At 44.6% G+C, this 22,228-nt stretch overlaps 1 protein-coding gene across 4 annotated transcripts in view; it reads left to right on the top strand.

Moving 5' to 3' along the window:
- The first annotated feature begins 8,285 nt into the window (after positions 1-8,285).
- OSBPL3 (oxysterol binding protein like 3) overlaps positions 8,286-22,228 on the top strand; it is a 95,895-nt gene continuing 81,952 nt past the window's right edge. For 2 of the 4 annotated variants that reach the window (XM_081881990.1, XM_081881991.1), the window contains exons 1-2: positions 8,361-8,498; positions 9,733-9,865. The gene's annotated coding sequence lies outside the window, so the exon portion shown is untranslated. Of the gene's footprint in view, positions 8,499-9,732; positions 9,866-22,228 lie in introns of all 4 variants that reach the window. The other 2 variants (XM_081881988.1, XM_081881992.1) reach the window with 2 other exon arrangements.

Below are 22,228 nucleotides of genomic sequence, written 5' to 3'. Positions count from 1 at the left end.
TCCCTGTGACGGGGTGAGCTCCCGTTGCTCAGTCCCTGCTCCTGCCCACCTAGCAGTTCGAAAGCACGTCAAAGTGCAAGTAGATAAATGGTACCGCTCTGGCAGGAAGGTAAACGGCGTTTCCGTGCACTGCTCTGGTTCGCCAAAAGCAGCTTAGTCATGCTGGTCACATGACCCGGAAGCTGTCTGAGGACAAACGCCGGCTTCCTCGGCCAGTAAAGCGAGATAAGCGCCGCAACCCCAGAGTCGTCCGCGACTGGACTTAATGGCCAGGGGTCCCTTTACCTTTAGGCCTATCTAGGTCACATCCTGCCCTACCCTCCAGAACATGGGTAGGCAAACTAAGACCCGGGGACTGGATCCGGCCCAATCACCTTCTAAATCCAGCCCGTGGATGGTCCGGGAATCAGTGTGTTTTTACATGAGTAGAATGTGTCCTTTTATTTAAAATGCATCTCTGGGTTATTTGTGCGGCATAGGAATTTGTTCACGCCCCCCCCCCAATATAGTCTGGACCCCCCACAAGGTCTGAGAGACAGTGGACCGGCCGCCTGCTGAAAAAGTTTGCTGACCCCTGCTCCAGGTCAAACCCTTTACTGGCTCTGTTTTGCACTCAGAGGATTCTTGCTTGGTTGGAATGTCTTCTTGAATTCTGATTATGCCTCTTGCTTCTTTAGATGGAGGATTTGGAGGGGCACGTGAGCACATGTGGAAACAGGTCTACTGTTTACATTTGTTCTCCACCCACTTCAGTCTTTGGTCCTCACTACTGGCATATGGCCCTCACAAGGTTGTCAAGAAGGGGCTGCTGACACTGCCCTCACACTGGGAATTTAACACCAGGTACTCACTGAGGCCCATGCCCTGGGATGGGACCCGTTGCTAAGAGTCTGCTATCCCTGAGGTTCTTCCTCTTTACTTTTGCCACTTATTGCTTACTCCATCCTTTGGCCCAGAGAGTATGGACATGTAAATGGTGACCAGTGGCATAGTGTGGAGGGGGGCCACAGGGGCGTTCGTCCTGGCTGCAAAAATGTACAGCTTTGTACAGTGGAACCTCGGGTTACAGCCGCTTCAGGTTACAGGCGCTTCAGGTTACAGACTCCACTAACCCAGAAATAGTACCTCAGGTTAAGAACTTTGCTTCAGGATGAGAACAGAAATTGCGTGGCAGTACTGCAGCACAGCGGCAGCGGGAGGCCCTATTAGCTAAAGTGGTACCTCAGGTTAAGAACAGTTTCAGGTTAAGAACGAATTAAGTTCTTAACCTGTACTTCCGTCACTGGGCTCCGTTGAAAACAGCTTCTCCATATGAACCAGGAAGTGACCTCTCCAGACAACGGAACAACTCTTCTTTTCTTATTTCTGTGGCTGCAATCTCCTGGGTGATGCGGACGCTGTTAGGCAGTTGAATGAAAATGCATACTCCATCCATTTCCCTCCCTCCCCTCTATGTGGCCCTGGGCACTTGCAAACCATGCTATACCACTGGTGGTGACCCCTGCAAGGACCAGGAGTAGTTGCTGCCACTCATCTGCTTATTCATAGCTGCTGGAAGCCACCAGCAAAAATATTGAGAAGGCCCAGTGAGAGGGGCCACACTAAATGTATTTCCCAAGCTGTCCCTCACACAAAACTTGACTTCAACACTGCTGTGCCCTTGACTTGCATGTCTCTGTGGCTCTACCCTCTGACCTTGTTATGCAGAGCAGAAGGTGGGTGGATGTTGTCAGTGGATGTTGTCATTACATGAGAAGAACTTGACTTAAATATTTTCTAGGTTGTGAAGTTTATTTGAGATCACTATATTCCTAAATTTGTCAGCAGGTTGGAAGAGTTTTCTATCTGTTTTTTATTTCCTTCCTTTCCTTTAGAAAAGCAACTGAATAAAACAAAAATATTATATCAGGTGTTTGTTTGTTTTTTAAAAAAATCTGCAAACCTTAAAATAGCTGACATTCCTGCTGGGCCCCTGCAAACAAATTGCAAGGCTGTGCCTGCTACCAGAATTCTTGATGTCAGGAACCGACCACACTATGTGTTATCCAGCAACAAGATTACAGCGGCTTTCTGACAGGTCATTCTGGTCTATCCAGAAACTTTATCACCTTGTATTCTACCAATCCATTCTCAGCTATTAATAATATATTGAATATTGGCGTGGAACACTGGTTCCAACTCTGAGCCATTGGACGCTCCTCTGTTAACTTCCTCCCATGCTGAAAACAGGTAATTTATTTCTACTCTTTGTCCCCTATCTTCTTACTAGTTTTTAATTCATGACCTAGACCAAGTCATCAAGTTTCCTCTGAGCAGGCTTTAGTCAAGAGCCTTTTGAAAACCTATAGAAATTATATCCTTTCATTCTCCCTTGCCTACTGTTTGTGGTCTTTGTTGTGCCTTGATTTGCTTAGATGTGACACATTTTATGGAAAAAACCATATCTGCGCCCAACCCCAGCTGAGGAGGGGTGTTTTTAAAACACAGTTGCTTGCATTTTTGTCCTCCAGCAAGCAGCTTATTAAGTTTGACCCTGATAGGTTTTCTTAAAATGAGTGAGTCAAAAATTTTCTGATTCCCTAAATGTGGAAGCTGCATGAGCAAACTTTTCTAAAGATGTCATTTCCATGTAGGAAGTGACATCATTTCCGCATGTAAGTTGTAATGTGAAACAACCCACATCATTGCATGTGCTTTTTGATATGTGTAGGACTGTCTTATTAGATGCAGGAATTGTGAGCTTTCTAAATTATGCTTGCAGAGGGAAGGGGGATTTGGTAATATTGGTAAAAACAGCGTGATGCAGCAGCAAAAAAGGGTTAATGCTATTCTAGGCAGCATCAACAGAGGTACAGTGTTTAGTGTCACTCTAATCTGCCTTGGTCAGACCACACATGGAATACTGTGTCCAGTTCTGGGTGCTACAATTTAAGAAGGATATTGACAAGCTGGAACGTGCAGAGGAGGACAACCAAGGTGATGATGGGTCTGGAAACCAAGCCTTATGAATAACGGTTGAATGAGCTGGGCATGTTTAGCCTGGAAAAGAGGAGACTGAGAGGATATATGATAGCCACCTTCAAATATCTAAAGGGCTGTCACATGGAAGATGGAGCAAGCTTGTTTTCTCCTGCTCTAGAGGGTAGGACCCATATCAATGGATTCAAGTTACAAGAAAGGAGATTCCGGCTAAACATCAGGAAGAACTTTCTGACAGTAAGAGCCATCTGACAGTGGAACAGACTGTAGACTCTCCTTCCTTGGATGTTTTTAAGCAGAGGTTGGATGGTCATCTGCTATGGATGCTTTAGCTGAGATTCCTGCATTCCAGGGGGTTGGACTAGATGACCCTCGAGGTACTTCCAACTCTACCGTTCTACATCTGATTTGGCCTTTTCAAGCAGCTGAACATCCCTCACCATGCTGAGCTGCTGTTTCTTTGTCTCTTCCGACTGTAGCATTGCAAAAGCAGTCAGCTTTTTCTGAGTGGCGGGGGAAATGACAAAAGACGCTGTCTCCCGGTTGGGCAATCAGCTCATTTGGCACCTAACAAGACAGATATTGTACACACATCTCGTGCTCAGGAAGAGCATATGAGCATGAGAAATATTGTGTGAGGCAACTGATTTGCATCAAACCATTCTGCATTTGCTCCCAATTAGCCTGCCTCGTGTTCTGAAGTTACAGATGAAGGAGGCTGATCAGATTGACAGTGGTACCCAAGCCAGCTACTTGGTTTTGGGTAATGATGGACAGCTTGGTCTTGGGTTAATGAATGGCACTCAAGCTTGCACAGAGCCTGCAAGTCAGAGCTTTCCATCTTCCTCTCGCCTCTTCTTTGTTTTCCTTGCCCACATAATGTGTTAGAGGCAGAAACATGTGGGAGGCTTTTGCATCTGTGTTCACAATATTGGTTGATCTTCTTAGATTCTGGAATGGATCACTTGCAATATTATTGCTTTCTTCCCACTCAAAAATATTCTTATGCACAGATAGAGGGTTTTACCGTTTTGATATTTTCACTTCTGCCTTTCCATCTAGATGGCAATTGTTGTTCAGGGAGGAGGAAGGTGAGGGGTGAGGACTTGGAATCCTGGACCTTGACAGCAAAGACTCATGAATGAACATGGGAAGCTGTCCTATAGCAGCTCAGACTATTTGCTCATCAGGCCAGTCAGGGGTACCAGGTTGCCTCAGCCTCACTCATATATACGCATGTTTATTCATCTTCATTTCTTTAACGTTCTCCTGCCATCAATGTTCTCCTGGGTGCATGACTGAGAAAGTAAATGTGCATTTAGAAGCCTTCCCAAAGTACCAGGAATTGGGGGTATGGGACAGAAAGCCATTTTAAAAAAAGAAAAAAAGGGGGGGGTTAGGAAGGAGAATGGTTTATTTCCGCTTCTCCAAAATGCCTTTTCCTTAAGTTGTTGTTCCCTATAAGAAGTGGTCATTTGGGTTTTGGACAAATGCAGCTTTGTCCTCAAATGTGTTCGTATTATTTATTTCATTTATATAAAACCCTTTTCTTGTATGGAACTCCAGGCAGCATAGATTTCCCAGCAGACTACCATGCATAAAATGGTGTGTCTTCAGAACACATCATAGGAGATACACACACAACACAACACAACACAACACAACACAACACAACACACACACACAGAGAGAGAGAGAGAGAGAGAGAGAGAGAGAGAGAGAGAGAAGGCTCTGTATCTTCATATGTGTCTGTATATAATAGTAGATATTGTATACATAGATATGCTTTTACCTAGGTATACTGGTCTACTTAGTAATGAGCAATAATACATATTCTACTGTCCTAGATTTCAGCTGGCAACCCCAGTCACACCATGGGATCCATTGTGCTAATAAGGATGTCCAAACTGTTTGGTCATAACCAGCCCTTTGAACTGGGTCCATTTAGATAGTTCCATAGCAATGTCTGGCTCTCCGTAAATTGGTGCCATCAAACAAACCATGACTGTTAAATGACATGCTAATTTATGAAAGGCAAACTGCACTTAGATGGTTGCGATAGCTTAGCTTTTATTTCAGAGAACGATTTGCCTTTGTGATCTTGCAATTTAATGTTGTAGCTAATGTAATTCAATAATGATCAAAGAATAATGGGGACTTCTCGTTCAGACTAGAGGCCAGAGGCAACAATCAAAAGCTCAGCTGCACTCTTGCATCGATGCTTATAAATTGGTTCTGGGTGTCGGCTTCCACTACTGGGATGTCAGATGAAAAATTGGAACAGGGGTCCCTTCCTCTCTGCTCCTTCTTCTAGGGTCTAGCAGCTTTGCTGAAGTCATCCTATTGGACCACTTTGACCATGGCTCCGTCCCTGCTTGCTCAGGAGTTTCTAACATGCTTGACCCTTGTCAGTAAGTTGCAGAATCATGAGATTTGTTCTCAATCCAATTCCATCAGTTTGTTCACTTGTGTTTAGAAAGAAAAATGAAATGCAGTTTCATTCTAGAAAGAGTAGTTATCCAACTCAGTGTCTCTGTTTTCCAGGGACAGTCCTACATTTACAGAAGCCATCTGTTTCTGATTTGATGCTGGAATGTCCTGCATTTCCCCAGGACGTCCCTATTTTCATTAGAGAAATGTTAGACGGTATGGAGTTATCCGACCCCCGAACCATCTGAAAGCGGCCCTATGCAGTGGTACCTCGGGTTACATACACTTCAGGTTACAGACGCTTCAGGTTACAGACTCCGCTAACCCATAAATATTACCTCGGGTTAAGAACTTTGCTTCAGGATGAGAACAGAAATTGTGCAGCGGCAGTGCATCGGCAGCGGGAGGCCCCATTAGCTAAAGTGGTGCTTCAGTTTAAGAACAGTTTCAGGTTAAGAACGGACCTCCAGAATGAAGTTCTTAACCCGAGGTACCACTGTATAGGGAAGATTTTTTAAATGTTTGATTAAAACTGACTGCGGAGAGTTGGGAGAACCCCCTAAAACAGATTGGGGGGGCATGTGGGGGAGAGGAGAGGGAGAGGATGTTCTTTTGCACAGCCAAAAATTATTGCACTGGTGGTTTTATTTTGCTGGACACCATGCAATATTTCCTCCTTTTTCTGAGGGCAAGGAAGAATGCTAAATTTCCTTTGATGTGAAGAGCATCTTGTTGTTTCCTTCTATCAACACCAAAAATACTGAGCCTCAGAGCTGCATAAGCAAGGCTCTGAAGAACAGCAGGCATGAGAAACTGATGGGAAAGCCCTGCTTTTCTGTATGGCTTTGATGTTGAGTGAAAGGGGTTCTATAATGGAAATAAACGCTGCTCTTGGGACATTGAAGTTCTGCGATAAAGTTCAATGCAAGGTGAATGAGTATATTGTGAAACATGTCAAAAGAAAAACAGGAGAAACCAGCCCCATATGCCATATCAAAGAGAACTAGCACTTCCTAGAAATAATGTTTGAAAAATACTGGCTTAAAGGATATTCCTATTAGCATCCCTTTTGCTCCCAGTAGATTCATTTCCTGCTGAATCTGTGATCTAGACTGAGGATCAAAGTTTGCATTATGTCAGGAGCTGCACTTGCATGGATTCCAGAATACTGGTGCAAGCAGTCAATGCCTGAGTTTCCTCCAGTGTGTAACTGTTCTAACCAAATTACATATTTCTTACCACTGGTTTCTGATAGTTCTGCATAGCTAAAGTCCCACAATAATGAGTGACTATTATTTAAGCGTCCTTTTTGCTTGGTTTCAGCATTTGGGTCAGAGTCCAGTTGCTACAGTGACATTGCACCTCCTTGCCCTTGAGTAAGGCTATAAAAAGACATTGTGCAAATGCTTCGAAATTAGCAGTAATTAAACCAGCCCACTTCACTGCTCTTACATCTCTGCTCTTAGTCAGCCATCCCCCTCATTGTCAGGGCTCTGGAGCAAAGACCATTGTAGTGCTCTGCACAACTGAATCTCCCTTTTCTCCGTATGCAAATGGTGCCTTCCAGGCATCCACTATTCCCTAGGGAGTGCAAATAGTATTCATCCTGAATTCTATGCATTGCAACCCACTCTTAAGAATGCTGCAGAAAACTAGGCCCCACTGAAATGGATGGCACAAAATGCTTGGGATCAGGTAGATGCCACTGCCGTGTGTGTGTGTGTGTGTGTGTGTGTGTGTGTTGCTTAGATCTATAACTTGACAGATGATAATTTACAGCGGGGGGGGGAGGCAGGGGGAAGCAGGGGGGGGGAATATTGGCTATTTCGGTTGTGCATAGTGGTACCTCGGGTTACATATGCTTCAGGTTACACATTCCGCTAACCCAGAAATAGTACCTCGGGTTAAGAACTTTGCTTCAGGATGAGAACAGAAATCGTGCTCTGGCGGCATGGCAGCAGCAGGAGGCCCCATTAGCTAAAGTGGTGCTTCAGGTTAAGAACAGTTTCAGGTTAAGAACAGACCTCCGGAACGAATTAAGTACTTAACCTGAGGTACCACTGTACTTAGGTTTAGTTACAATTGGGCATGGGCGAGAAATATTTTTCATTCTAAGGGCCACTGATTCAGATTTTGGTGCTTATAGAAACTTAGAATAGCACAGATAAGTAGTCATTATCCCTCCCAAGAATGCAGGGAGAGAAAATGTGTTTCATCCTCCATTACCTTCTTTAAGAATCCTCACTAGGTTTCAGAGCTTATTGCCATTTCTGTTTTGGAGGCCATTCTATTATTGCCCAGTAGCAATGCTGGAGACAAGGAGTTCCGCAGGTCAATTCTGCGATAATTACAGCTGCATTTTCTTACTTTTATTTTCTTGAACAGTTATCCTGGTTTTCCGCACCCTAACCCGGAAGCACGGTCCATGTCATTTTAACTGTACCAGGGCAAAAACAGACAGAAGAAACTTTGAAAGGTAGCTTTCAGAACAGTAAGCAGCGCGGCTTGAGCCCGAAGTAGCATGCAATCCGTTCTTTGCTTTCACCCACGCAAACTGCAAACGTAATATTTTTAGAATGCCCACGTTAAAGGCTGTGAGAAGCTTTCATTTGGATATTTGCATCTTCAGTAGCAAAAATACCTCGCCGCCCTCTGCTTGATTCCTTTTTCGAAAAACAACCCAAACCCCAAACCTCCTGCTAATTTTAACATTGCAATGGGTTTCTATTTTGCGCGATTGGGGCAGAAAGTGCTCTAATCGGAACCAACGGCGTCCCTGGCATGCGGCAGTGGAATGTGGGAGCCCATCTCAGCCCAGAATTGGGTGTTGACGGGGCAGCGCCCTAATGAGCTGTCTGTTCTTCCGGGGCGAGAAGCGCCACAGTTGGCTCCTCGTCAGCCCAAATCCTGAATGGTGCCAAGGCGTTGATGAGATTACTTGAAGAATGCAAGGCGAAACCCCGCCTCCTTGAAAGCAGCCAGTAAAACCCGCCGCCTGGGCGGAATCTGGGTGGGACTGGCGGACTCTTTCCTTTGTCGCTGCATTGAGAGAACTCACAGAATGGGAAGGGAAGGAGTCTTCTCGAGAGGCAAGTGTCCGCAACTCTGAAATCTATGGCTGGGGCAGTTTGAATATGCCTGGGGATGCTTCCAGCTTTTAAATTTCTATATGCAAATTAATAACAAGGTATTCCTCTTGAGAGCCTTTCTGCATTTTGCATTCTGTCCTGCAATCTTTGTGGAGTTTGATTTCTCACTCGGATGGTTTCATGATAGCGAGGGGCTATTTCTTAAAGGTTTCATGGCTCTGCTTTAATTATGTGTACAGGCTGCGAGTTCTTGTAGCTAAGTTGTGGAAGTGGTTGGGCTTCTTTGCAGCAGCTTCCTCCAAGCTTCTCCAGCTGAGTTTTCAAAGCTGGGCTCGTGTGTTGCAAATATTCCTTAACTTAAAATGCCTTTGCTTTCTTCGGACGCTGTCCCCGGCCACGGAACGACGGCTTTTAAAGGTGCTGCGCGTTCCTCGCTGGCGAAATGGGCATTTTTTGGGGGGTGGGGGGACACTTTGGCAGGACGCGCGATTGCAGAAGCGGAGGTTATTCTAGAATGGTGTGTTCATCCGACCGAGCCGCACTGCAAAGAATGGGAAATATTGCATGCGTTTTGTGGTGCAAATCCGAAGTAATTATGGAAACTGTAAATCGCTAAGCTCAGGAAGAGGTGCAGTAAAGCTGGTTCGGGATTAGTTTGTTGCACTGAAATCCTGACTCTGTGCTGTAACAGGGAAGCGTTCTCCCGACTCTAAATCATGCCTCTTTGCCTTGGCCAGTTTAAGCCCACCTTTCGGGTTAAGCACCTTTGCCTCTGTTCATCCGGGTGAACTGCGATCGCACGCGAAAGTCTTGCCCCAGGGTGACGGGTGCCTCGACTCGCTCTCCTTGGTGCCGGCCCGCCCGCGCCGCATCTCCTCTTCCTACCTGTCCGAGAAACATTGCTCGCTGACATCATGGAAACACCCGGCGGCTGCCCGCGAAAGCGCGAGCGAACGCCGCCTTGGCGCTGATCCGTCTGGAGATTCCCCTTGGTCAGCGCCGCTGTCAATCAACCGAGACGATTCTTTGCCGTCTCCGGAACCTCCCTGGGAGGAACCAAGCTGGGTCTAGCCGTGAGGCTCCGCCCCTTTCTCGCCGCCGAAGGGAGTAGCAGGGAGCAGGCAGGTAGAGCTGCTTAGAGGGTGCATCTTTGTGTTTGTCGGTCCCGCCCGCTTCGTTGTCGCGGCTGTCTGCCTGTCAGTGGCTTCTCTGACTCCTGGCTGTGCTTTGGCAGGTTGCTCAGAGGTGAGGAAAAGCCGCTTGGATCTCGCTCCCTCCAAGCCCTGCCTGCGGTGGGGGCACAACCGCGGCTCGGAAGAGCTTACTTTATAGCCCGACTGATGCTTGCGATCGCTGTCAGTTCCCAGGTAGGAAGAGGGCTGAGTTTCCAGAAAGCTTGTTACTTGTTCTGATGTAGTTTCCCCCTGGGTTTTCTTTGAGGGGCGGGAGAGTAAGCAACTTTCCAATTGCATACATCGATTCACTGCTCCTTATTTTCTGTCCCTCTCTGGTTTTCCTCTGCAATTTGGCTTGTGTGAATGCTCAGCTGTTATGTAGCTTCGTTTTATAACTACATGAATTGACACTTTTAGCCATAAATATGCCACTGGGGAGGAGAGGAAGAGAAGGGTGTATGCCAAGTTGGTTTGGGAAGATTAGTGAGGCAAATAAAAGGACTCTCACTATTTTGTGAGCTTCTACTATCTTCTGGCTGCTAACTGCTGGGAGACAGAATACAGTACTGTACTGGGTTCAGGAGACTCTTTGGGTCAATCCATCAAGGGCATCCTACCCTTTCCTTTCTCCATCTTCACTCAATGGTGGTATCTTACTAGGTTTGGGGAGCTGTATGCTACCTTGCAAAACTCAGGTGCATCTTATATTCTGTGCACAATTTTTTCACTTGGTTGCTGGAAAGGTTTGCAAAAGGTTTTTTTTTAAAAAGAGCTTGATAATTTGTCTGTGAAGTTATACGAGGCATGAGAAATACTTGCATTGTTTCTTCCAGTACTGAGCTAAATTAGAGAAATCTTTGAGAGAAGTCTTTGCTCAATATCTGGCTGCTACTTTTTATTTTGCCAGAGTTCTGTGGATTGATTTGTTGAAAGCTTGAGTACTTTTTCCACCGATCGTAGTTGGCCCTTCAAAAGGGCTTGTATTATTTCCGTAGTTCTTAGGAGTTTTTTTTTTTGTACTGGTATAGTTCCTGTGGTTCTCAGCATCTCAGACCAATACAGTAATATCACTCTGTGTCGAGAAAGTACCTATTTTCTCCCACAGCAGGCTTGGTGTTGGTCAGCTGGTTTCCTGTGCAGAATTTGGGAGTCTGTGATGATAGCATGAGAGGCTCTGGTCTGGATGATTTAAATAAGAGTCGCTCCATATAAAGGCATTCAAAGTATCAAGCTGGAAGTTCAATGCCCCTGCCATCTGCAAGATACACAGGAGTTCTCCATACTGATTCCTGCTGCCCCAAATAATACACTGGTTCTATCAGGATCACAATAAGGGTGGCACTTTCCATGTTGGGTATTGTAACATGAGCTCTCCAGGCCCACTGGTAGTATTTATGAGGAGTAGTAGCAATAAACCACATCCAACTGTGGTTCAAACTGCCATTTAGATGCAGCCTAATCATTGCTTTCTTATCTTTCTTTGTGATGCTGTGCAGCAAGCATAAATGAGCTCAGATCTTCTGAAATGTAGAGTGCAGCTGCATGGTTCCCCTGTTAGCCGTTAACTGGAAATAAACTCATTAGCCTGAATAGGCATGAGCAGATGTCCTAGTTTGCTTGCATTCTCTGAAACGATTCAGATTCTGAACATCAGTCCAGTCATCTCTCATAAAATCTATTGCAATCCTCAGTGGTGCTGTTAGAGAGCAGTATTTGATGTTCCTGTATTTGTTTTATCCCTTCAAGAATACGTCTGTAGCAGCTTGAAATGGAACTGCAATGTTGAGAATTTTTAATACATTTTTTTGTTTTGTTTTGTTTAATTGTAAGAGTTTACTTTGTGCCCTGAAACATATCTAATTCTGGATTAATTGATGCATTCACCATGTATTGCTTACTACATCTGGGGGTTGAAGGCTGAATTTCTGGGAGGCTCTTCAGCAGGGAACTACCACAAATCTTGCCTTCTTGCTGTGTGCCTTGGAAATGGCAATAGACAACCAGGTGGCTGTTGAATGTAAGCTCAGAGATCCTGAGAATATCTGCACTTTTGCAGAAATAGTTTGTGGCCTCTTTAACCCCCTCCCCCCCCCCCCCTGGTTTGCATCAAGCATGCATCAAGCAATGGAAAATTTCTCCTTTCTTGATCACTTCTTAAGAGAGGGGAGTAATTAAATCTAGTTTCTTCTAGACACAGTGCTACTGATTTCCTGTTTATTGGGTTCAGAGAAAGCAGCCTGAGCTCATGGCCAGGACAATATTGTCACTGCTGTACCTCTGCATACAGTGATGCAAACACATTGGTGTCAAACTGTCAGCAAGGGATTAGCAATTTTAATGCTAGGCCCTAACTGGTCCTCTGGTATCTCAAAAGTTTTCTTCTTCTGCAAATGGGGCTTCCATTTTTCTGTTTCATTTCATGGGCACTTCATGAATTTGTTTTGGGTGTAGCTTTTGAGCTGGCTGAGGGTGGTGTGTGTGTGTGTTCATCTTTCTCTAGCGCTCTGCAGGTTCCCTGATTGCCCACACTTTCTGATCTCAACAATCTCTAATGGAGGATTTGCCTCATGATGTCTTCTCTTGGGCCTCAGTTGAGGAAGGGCTCAGTGGTAGAACATCTGCTTTGCATGCAGGCTCAGTCCCAGGCATCTCCAAGCAGAGCCCGCTGTCTGAAATCCTGAAGAAGCACTGCCAGTCAGAGTAGACTATACTGAGATAGATGAACCCAATGGTCTGAGTGTGGGCACCCAAGAAGGACATACAGTGCAGATCCCCAGTGAGGTTTGTAGAATGTACGAAAGGACACTCCTTTGGACCACCTCAGAAGTACAGGTGGTATGAGAAACGCCCTGTACTCCATCCACTGAATTTCTTTCTCTCTCATATATGCACATACACTTTGAGCATTTTCAATTGCACTTTCTTTTCTCATTCATTGAGAGAGAAGCAGAAATAACATTTCTGATGTTCTTATTAGTGCTGAAAATTTGACACCAACCGCAGTGGTGCTAGTAGCAACCATGTACTACAATTAGCCATTCCCACAATGGTTCCAGACTGTTTCTCGCTATCATTTTTGAATATCATTTTTGAATATTTGCTCCCCGCACCAAGAGAAAGTGGTGCCAGGATTCCTGGCAGTTGGCGCCCTTGGAAACAAATCTGCAGCTCACAAAGAATGGGTCTGGCGGTTTTCCTGTAAGTAGTTGGCTCACACATGCTATGAATCAGGGGTCAGCAAACTTTTTCAGCAGGGGGCCAGTCCACTGTCCCTCAGATCTTGTGGGGGGCCAGACTATATTTTCGGGGGGAATGAACGAATTCCTATGCCCCACAAATAACCCAGAGATGCATTTTAAATAAAAGGACACATTCTACTCATGTAAAAACACACTGATTCCCCGACCGTCCGCAGGCCGGATTTAGAAGGTAATTGGGCCGGATCCAGCCCCCGGCCTTAGTTTGCCTACCCATGCTCTGGATTGTGAACTACTGTATATGAAGTTGTGGGAAATTAGTATCCCTCACTGAATCCTCCTTGAAGAGCCCTATGCATGTGGGAATGCGACATCTTAAAACAGAGAGACAGGTGAATATAGCCAAGGTGGGTAGAAGGTAGATTGGGATTTACAAGCAGATCTCTGGGTGATCTGTAGTAGACTGGTAAGGATTTTAGGTCCCTGATGGCTTTAACAGCAGGAGGAGTAGCATTTCCCCTGCCCTAAATTATACTACTAAAATGAAAAAAGCTTGGAATAATCGGGACTGGGTGTATGTGTGGAAGGACTATGAGCTCAGTTTATGCATCACAAATTACTGGGTTCTGAATTCCTTAATTCAAGGCCTTTTCCTTGCAAGTTGGATGGATCTTGATGTTGTAGTATAACACCTGGAGGCAGCCCTGTAAAGGGAAGTTTTTTAATGTTTAATGTTTCATTATGCTTTTGTATATGCTGGGAGCCATGCAGAGTGGCTGGGGCAACCCAGTCAGATGAGCAGGAGTACAATTATTATTATTATTATTATTATTATTATTATTATTATTATTTATATCACATATGCTTGTGTCCTTTTCATGGCTAGCCCACAACTTTTCAGAATGAAGAGTCTGATAGTCAGTGCTATTTTTCCAGAAAAAGAGGTGCTGGAACTCACCTTGTTCTCTTATAATGGCAATGGCACCCACCTGAGAGGTGCAGGAACTGAGTTCCAGCTGAAAAAAAAGCCCTGCTGCTGACACTACACTGCATTTTAGCAGATCTTGTAAACTAAGTTCTGTATTTAATGCATGAGCAATGACTTAACAAAGCATAAAGCCTGTGGCGATCTTGAATCTATTTCTAGTTGCGCTTGGAACTATTTAACTATTTAATACTGAAACCAATACAGTAGCGCCCCAATTATAGTATTCTCCACATTACCAGGTTTACTCTGTTATTTTTTGTTTTCTATATAAGCTCAGCAGCGCAGTGTAACTGGCCCAAGAGCTCTGTTTTATTGATTTTGGCCAAGGCTCTCCACTCAAGTTCTCAGACACATTTCTACCTCAAGGTAGAAAAACCTTGCACAGCCAAGGTCTTTTCTACCTTGTCCTCCATTACTGGTTTCACTTGTACACTTTCTTTAAAAAGTTTATGGCTGCTGGGTCATTTTCTCCAACCTGTTCTCCATCTCCTTCATTGGGCTGTGCTAGGTGCTTCTCTTCCTCATCATGGCCCCCAGACACAGGTTTCAGGGACCCCATTTTGCAGGACAAACCAAAGCTATTAGGCTCCCTGCGGTACAGCTGGCAATTGTGCCGCATCAAGGCCAGTGAAGTTGTTTTGGTGCCTGAGCCTGAAAATCCCACAAGCACCTTCCCCACTTCTTTGGCAAGACAATAATAAATTGAATAACTAACAGTGCGCTGCCCTTTCTGACACCCCAAACAACTGCCTGAGGTGAATATCTTACTCTGCTTAACTGTGAAATTGTGTCCTAGATAAGTGAAGATGCACCTGATACACGGAAGGAGAAATACACCCCTTGTCTTAGACCTGGAAATAAGACGCCCCCATGTATAAGGCATGTATTTTGGGGGATTCAGATTTAAGAAAATGTGAGGAGATGGCCCAGAGTATAAGACGCCCCCTAATTTTCGACATTATTTTTTAGGGAGGGGACCTACTCTTATACATGGAAAAATACGGTAATTTCAGGCCATACTTGTCCCAGTGCTGTATGAATTGCCATTTTTCATCCGTTAAAAATTACCCTTTTTTTGGATACAGTCTTTCGTAGCCCCAGCTTCTGCTTTGTGGCGCTGTGTGGTATCTTGGCAGGCTTCAATGTGTGTAGGTTGAGAAAATGCTCAATAAAAAACCTCTGTTACTCTCAGTATGAATGGATGCAAGGAAGAGGAGATTGGGCGGGGGGGACGGACTTTGCAGCTGTGGTAAATCCTTGGTTTCCGGCTACTCTCAAAGTACAGGAAATATGGATGAGGTTTGTCTCTTAAAAAAAAAAAAGCTTAGCACATTCTACTAACACTTTTGTGAAACAGCTTGGAAATTAGAATACTATTTGTAAGTACTTAAGGGTTGTTGGTGTGTGTGTATGTGTCTTTTTAGTTATAAAAATAATGCTTTGTTGCCTCAGTTGAAGCTTCAAGAATACTTGTAAAAAAAGAATAGTTGTAATGTGTGTATTTTTAAAATTTGAATGCACACTTTCTGAGAGTCATGGGAAATGATTTCGATTTTTACAGCAACTGTAACAACCCCAGTTGTCCAAAAAGAATGGCATTCATATACAGTGGTGCCTCGCAAGATGAAATTAATCCGTTCCGCGATTCTCTTCGTCTAGCGGTTTTTTCGTCTTGCGAAGCAAGCCCATTGACAGCTTAGCGGATTAGCGCTATTAGCGGTCTAGCGGCTTTTAGCGATCAGCTGAGAAGCGGCTTATCAGCGGAAGAGCTGATAAGCGGCTTAGCGCTTAGGGAAAGGGCGGAAAAAAGCGGGGGGGAAACGCGGGAACTCGCAAGATTTTTTCGTCTTGCGAAGCAACCCCATAGAGAAATTCGTTTAGCGAAGCGCCTCCAAAAACGGAAAACCCTTTTGTCTAGCGGGTTTTTCGTCTTGCGAGGCGTTCATCTTGCGGGACACCACTGTACTATAAATGGATTTTTAAGGAGAATATGCATGTACACGCACATAGTAAAGGTAAAGGTAAAGGTACCCCTGCCCGTACGGTCCAGTCTTGCCAGACTCTAGGGTTGTGTGTTCATCTCACTCTAGAGGCCGGGAGCCAGCGCTGTCCGAAGACACTTCCGGGTCACGTGGCCAGCGTGACAAGCTGCATCTGGCGAGCCAGCGCAGCACACGGAACGCCGTTTACCTTCCTGCTAATAAGCGATCCCTATTTATCTACTTGCACCCAAGGGTGCTTTCGAACTGCTAGGTTGGCAGGTGCTGGGACCGAGCGATGGGAGCACACCCCGCCGCGGGGATTCGAACCGCCGACCTTTCGATCAGCAAGTCCTAGGCACTGAGGCTTTAACCCACAGCGCCACATACACAATATTTAATGTCCATTTTCAGGCTGCTATAATGGAAGATAGCACGAGTGACACTTCGTTATGTATTCAGTCTACAGACAGATTCTGATTCTACTGAGGGTCATGGTGATTTTGCTTCAGTCAAACATTTGAATCCTATAATTCCTCCAAGGATCGTAGGCATTCAAGTAGTTATGCCAGGGGTAGGGACCTCTGACCCACGAGCCAGTCTTGGCTTGCCAGGGGGTTCAATTTGGCCTCCCAGGCAGTTTTCACCAAACCACACTCACCCACCTATCAGCTGACATATCTATGGATGGATGAGAGGACATGGTTTAATCCTGCATCTGCTGCTCTGCCCATTTCCCAGCAGGGAACAGGATCATGCAGCCTAGGCAGCAGGATCGAATCTCTGGGCATCAGCTGATGAGTGGAGATTAAAGATCAGCATGAGATTGGGAATTTAGAAGGGAGTAGGTGAAACTCTCAAAGACTTCCCATGCAAGCCTCTTCCCTTCCAAATTCCCAAACTCAGAGACTTAAAAGGAGAGTTGGCAGAGGCTTGCAAAAGCCTTTGGAGTCTCCCCACTTCTGTTCTAAATCCCCAGTTTCACCCTGATCTTAAAACGTGTGTGTATGAGGGAGACTCTCAAAGGCTTTCCTTTTAAATTAACTCGAATCATAGGACTATTGGATTAAGGTAGGGTGAGAGATAGTGACTTTGCCCTGTGAGCTTTATGGCTGAGCAGGAGTTTCCAGTCATAGACCTAGAACAGACCTCAGCAGCCTTCTGATGCAGAAAACCCATTCTTTCAGCATCCTTGATAGGTGGTTCTCCAGCCCTTGCTTTGATACTTATCATACATTGAAAGAAAATGGCTTCCCTCCAGTAATCCTGGGAGTTGTAGTTTAACTCTTGCACCCTTAACAAACACAGTTCCCAGGATTCTTTGGGGGAAGTCATGTGCTTTAGATGTGTGATGCATATCAAGTCTCTTTCCAAGTCTGAATTATAGCCAGTCTAGCACATCACAAGTATTTGTCGTAGCTCAGAGAACTTGACTAGAACTAGCCTGGTGTTTCAGTCTTATGATTCCAGGACTTGCTTGCTGATAAGTACATTTTCTCAGGTGCCCTTCAGTTATGGTCTTGGGTGCATGGGACCCACTTTTTCCATGATGTGCCCCCATGTGATTTGCTTTGTCCTTGTGCGATGGTGCTGTGAAAATCAGCTCCTGCGTGGCTGAGGTTGGCAGCTGAAGGGCACCTCCATAATGCACATAGTTGATATTTAAACTATAAGCTTGCTTCTTGTTAATGCAGTTGTTACTTTTAAAATCTGCTTGGTCTTTATCTTGCCAGCCAGGTGTTTGGTTATGGGATATGTTTAAACACGGGAATAGCGGTGATTAGATAAACTGCAGTGAAAATCTGTCATTTGAGGTAGGCAACGTAACAGCCAGTGTGTATTTCCTTAATTTGTGGTCATCTCCTCAATTTGTGGCTACACTTCGAAATGCAGCTAAAACTTCTGAATGAAAACTCTCCGTTGAATATATCACATAGATATATTCCCTGAACTGCACATGCTTAAGGCAACAATCTGCAGCCGCTTAGTTTAGTGCAATCCCAGCGACTTTAATTGAACTGCTCTGGAGTAAATGGGTTGTCAATTACAGCCCAGTTTTCTGGAGCTGCTTGGATTTCTGGAATACAACAGCAGTTTGTGCTGCCACAGTAAAGCCAGCATTCTCTGGTAAGCCAATGATCCAAAGCCATATGTCTCTGGCAGTGTTCGAAATTAGCTAGGTGCTAGGATTGCACCTAACATCTCCACCATTTGGAGGTGCGTGCCTGGGGATCAGTGCATCACACACTAGCAACACATCCTGTAGAATTCTATCCATGATATTTTATCTGCACCATCAGAATGAATTTCAGGAACCAAAATGCTTTTTCTGTGCAGCCTGAGCAGGATCAGTGAACAACGTTACAGCTAATTGTTGTAGCTTGTCTTCACCCCACCCCACTGCCCTGCTCACAAGTTGTGAAGACTATTCTTACAGTATCTGTGTCACCATTAAGAAAAAGGTCTGTGTCACCATTAAGAAAAAGAGGTAGGAATAGGCCAATATATATGTGGACTGTCCCTGGATCGAGCGACTTTTTGAATTCTCAAAGCTGTAGCAGCATAGTGGATTTAGAAGCTGACATAGGAAAGGGTGCTTGTCTTTTAAACAGTTGAAGAAGGCAATTTGTCAGCCTGCAGGCACATTGCTTTGTTAGACTCTTACTGTGGCTGAAGCCTGATCTACCTTGAATTAAGAAGTCTTGGCAAGGTTTTATTGCCTGTGTGTGAGAGAGGTCAACTAGAGATCTTTGCATGGTATACTTTTCAGAGATCAAGGGTTGAGCTGTTTGCACAATAACTTTAGCAACTGTCTTCAGGTGGGAACAGTATCTAAAGGTTTTGTATTTTCTTGTGAGCTCCAGCAGCTGCCCCTTTAACTGAAGAAAGGGCATAATTTGGAGATATGCATGTGGCTGTTTATAAAAGTTCTTGAGATATAATTGTGGCGTAAGCAATTGTCTTGCCTAACCACAGTTTGGCTGCTGGATGGCTGTATGCCCCCCTCTGAGATCAGACATGCCGTGCCTATTAATACAGGTATGCTGGGAAGCAGAAGTAGGGGAGAGTTATTATTGTCCTCACATCCTGCATGTAGGTTTCTTAGAAGCATCTCATTGACCACTGTAAGATATAGGGTGCTGGACTTCATAGGCCTTGTGTCTGCTACAGCAAGGCCGCTTTTATGTTTTTAAGCTTGAAAGATGAATTCCAGTTTCTGAGGGATTACTGTACTGAAGGAATGCATAAATGCAAGAAAGAAGCTAGCTTGTGGCATCCCTGCTTTTCAGGAGGCAGCTATGATTCAGTAAAACAGGTTTATTGTTTTCACTCCAGAGGATTCTCTTGCAACAAGTATTGTCTTGTCCTAGTCAAATTATTTTGACCATAAGAGCCTGCTCATGCTTGCTTAAAAGCTGATAGGAACCCTAGTTGATAAATTTAACCAATTACCATTTTAAAGCTGCTTAATAATAATAATAATAATAATAATTTTATTATGTATATGCTACCCATCTGACTGGGTTGCCTCAGCCATTCTGGGCAGCTCCCAACAATATTAAAAACACAATGAAAACTTTAAAAACTTCCCTATACAGGGCTGCCTTCAGATGTCTTCTAAAAGTCAGATTATTGTTTATTTCCTTGACATCTGATGTGCGGGCGTTCCATAAGGAGGGTGCCACTGCCAAGAAGGCCCTCTGCCTGGTTCCCTGTAACTTCACTTTTTGCAGTGAGGGAACTACCAGAAGGCCCCTGAAGCTGGACTTCAAAATACCTGTGTGTGCATATGTATGTGTTGCTGTTACATCTTTGGCATGAGAAGGAGAGAGGAAAAGGGAAGAATTCTCCAAGGCCACTGTATGAAAATATTTTAGGTAATAAAAATAAACTATGTGAAAGCGAGCATCCCACTTGGAAGGAGTCCCGCCGTGTTAATTGGTGCTTGCTCTCAGATAAGTTTGCCTTGCAGCCATCTTCCTTTACAAAGGGTATCAGACAAATTCTATCAAACTATTTAATTCTGCCCTGCCCCCCCCACTTCATTAGTTTTTCCACAGAGCAAGAGTAGCCAGCTGAAGAAGAGTAATGTTGACATCTTAAAGGGGAGGCAACATTGATGGACTGCTCATTCCCACTTACAATTAGTCTGGCAGTTCAGTTTTATTTATTGAGGTGGTGAGTTCCTCCGTTTGTCTGATGAAAGACCATCTCTCTGCTGTATAAATATACATCTCGTGGCAGGGATGGAGGGAGAGGGAGAGAGAATATAAAAGTGATTGGTTGGTAGTGTCTGCCTGTATTTTATAGGTTGTAAAATTTGTGGGAGTGTCATTGTGTGTGCACTCTGATTAATTTTAAGAGGCATTAATGTGTTTCACAGCTTTAGTTTGTGCTGAACATCACGGCTGACTTCGCTCAATATTGTGACAGTCTTGCCAGGCACCTTGTTTTAAACATTTCAGTTTAGAGCTTGTTTTAAAACAAAAACTTAGCTTTCCAGCAGACATCTTCTCCAGAATCACATTAAATAGGTGGTGATGGCAAGATTATCAGTGCCGGTGATACCTTCATTCTCTCATGTGCATTATGCTTCTGAGAAGAGAGCATCAATTGGGAAGATAAAATCCCAGCTACTGTATACTTTTAGTTTGGATTTTGCACATCTAAAAGTGCTTATTTTTTTAAGCTGAGATTTAAGTAAGCTGCTTCTCAGTATATCATGATGTGCGGTGCTATTTTTCTAGAAAAAGAGGTGCTGGAACTCACCAGGAAAACCTCCCCCATTCTCTTAGAATGGCATTGATGCCCACCTGAGAGGTGCCGGAATGGAATTCCAGGGAGTTCCAGCTGAAAAAAGGCCTGATGATATGGTTTTAGCAGGGAAGCAAGGGCACCTATTGGGACACGGGTGGCGCTGTGGGTTAAACCATAGAGCTTAGGACTTGCCGATCAGAAGGTCGGCAGTTTGAATCCCCACGACGGGGTGAGCTCCCGTTGCTCGGTCCCTGCTCCTGCCAACCTAGCAGTTTGAAAGCACTCAAAGTGCAAGTAGATAAATAGGTACCGCTCCAGTGGGAAGGTAAACTGTGTTTCCGTGCGCTGCTCTGGTTTGCCAGAAGTGGCTTAGTCACGCTGGCCGCAATAAAGCAAGATGAGCGCCGCAACCCCAGAGTCGGCCACGACTGGACCTAATGGTCAGGGGTCCCTTTACATTTAAGGGCACCTATGTGCAATTTAGACATAATTTTATCCATCTAGTTTTTTCTTGAGTATATGTATGTACACAAGTACATCTATATACATAGTGTTTTCTTACTCCTTGCTATTATTATTATTTATTAAGTTTGAACTGGGCCTAGAAACTAATCGGCAGCCAGTGCAGTCGGGCCAGAATCAGACTGCCGCCGAATTCTGCACTAGCTGGAATTTCCGAACCATCTTCAGAGGCAGCCCTGCATATAATGCGTTGCAGCAATTTCACCAGATGCGAGATATTATTGACAATGCTGCATGGTCAATGGCTGTATCTATCCGCCCACCTGCTCTCCCTCCTCCCTGTTGGAAATGTTCCGGTACTTAATTGGAAACTCGAAACCTGCTTGAAAGTATGGATGTCTAGTATGATGTTTTATTTATTAATTTAAAGAGAAGGTAAATTGCATCTCCCTCTTGCGACTTGATGTAATCTTGCTTCTGGTAATATAGTTGTGTTGCATTACCCAATGTTGATTGCTACGCAAACATGCCTTATTTACTGAAACCAGGATTACCTGGGTGGCGTGGTTTGGAAGGACGGTTGCATCCTGCGAAACTGGGCTTAATCTTGGAGGCTCACGCTTGTATATAATGTTCTTGAGGTTTTGGGTCAGTCCTCCATCCGCTTGGCTGTTGAATGGACACGATATTAATTTTAAGATAAGCATCTTTCTTCTCCCTTTTGTCGTTCAACCTGTTGCCACTCTTGGAAGCAGTGTGCTAGATTTTAGCAGAGTCCTGCAAATGCATGAGCAAGCAGCTTAGCCGAGCCCCAGTTACCTGGGAGAAAACCTCACTGAATTCTGAGTAGACCCTAAGGTTTGCACTGTAAACAATTGTTGGATACATTTTGGCAACAGGGACTGTTTTGTGGTCTTCTCGCCATCAGGTAATGAACTTGTTTGGGCACATTTATTTACCTTTCCTCCTACTGTTAGTATGTGCACGCATGTGTTTGCATGTGTCAGAGAGGCTGGCCAATGTGAGGTGCTGGATAAGAATGTTCCAATTGTTTGTGAAGGATCCATACTCCAATTCCTGCAGACTCATGAAGCTGGCTGGGTTTAAGTAAGGGGTTGTCTCTGTCCGACTTACCAGACAGGTAGCAAAGGGGAAACAAGGGAATTGCAAA

This window comes from Podarcis erhardii, assembly GCF_964252035.2.
Source record: "Podarcis erhardii genome assembly, chromosome: 12".
Classification (NCBI taxonomy): domain Eukaryota; kingdom Metazoa; phylum Chordata; class Lepidosauria; order Squamata; family Lacertidae; genus Podarcis; species Podarcis erhardii.
The sequence above is the reverse complement of the archived record's forward strand: the minus strand, read 5'-3'. Positions and strand labels throughout refer to the sequence as shown.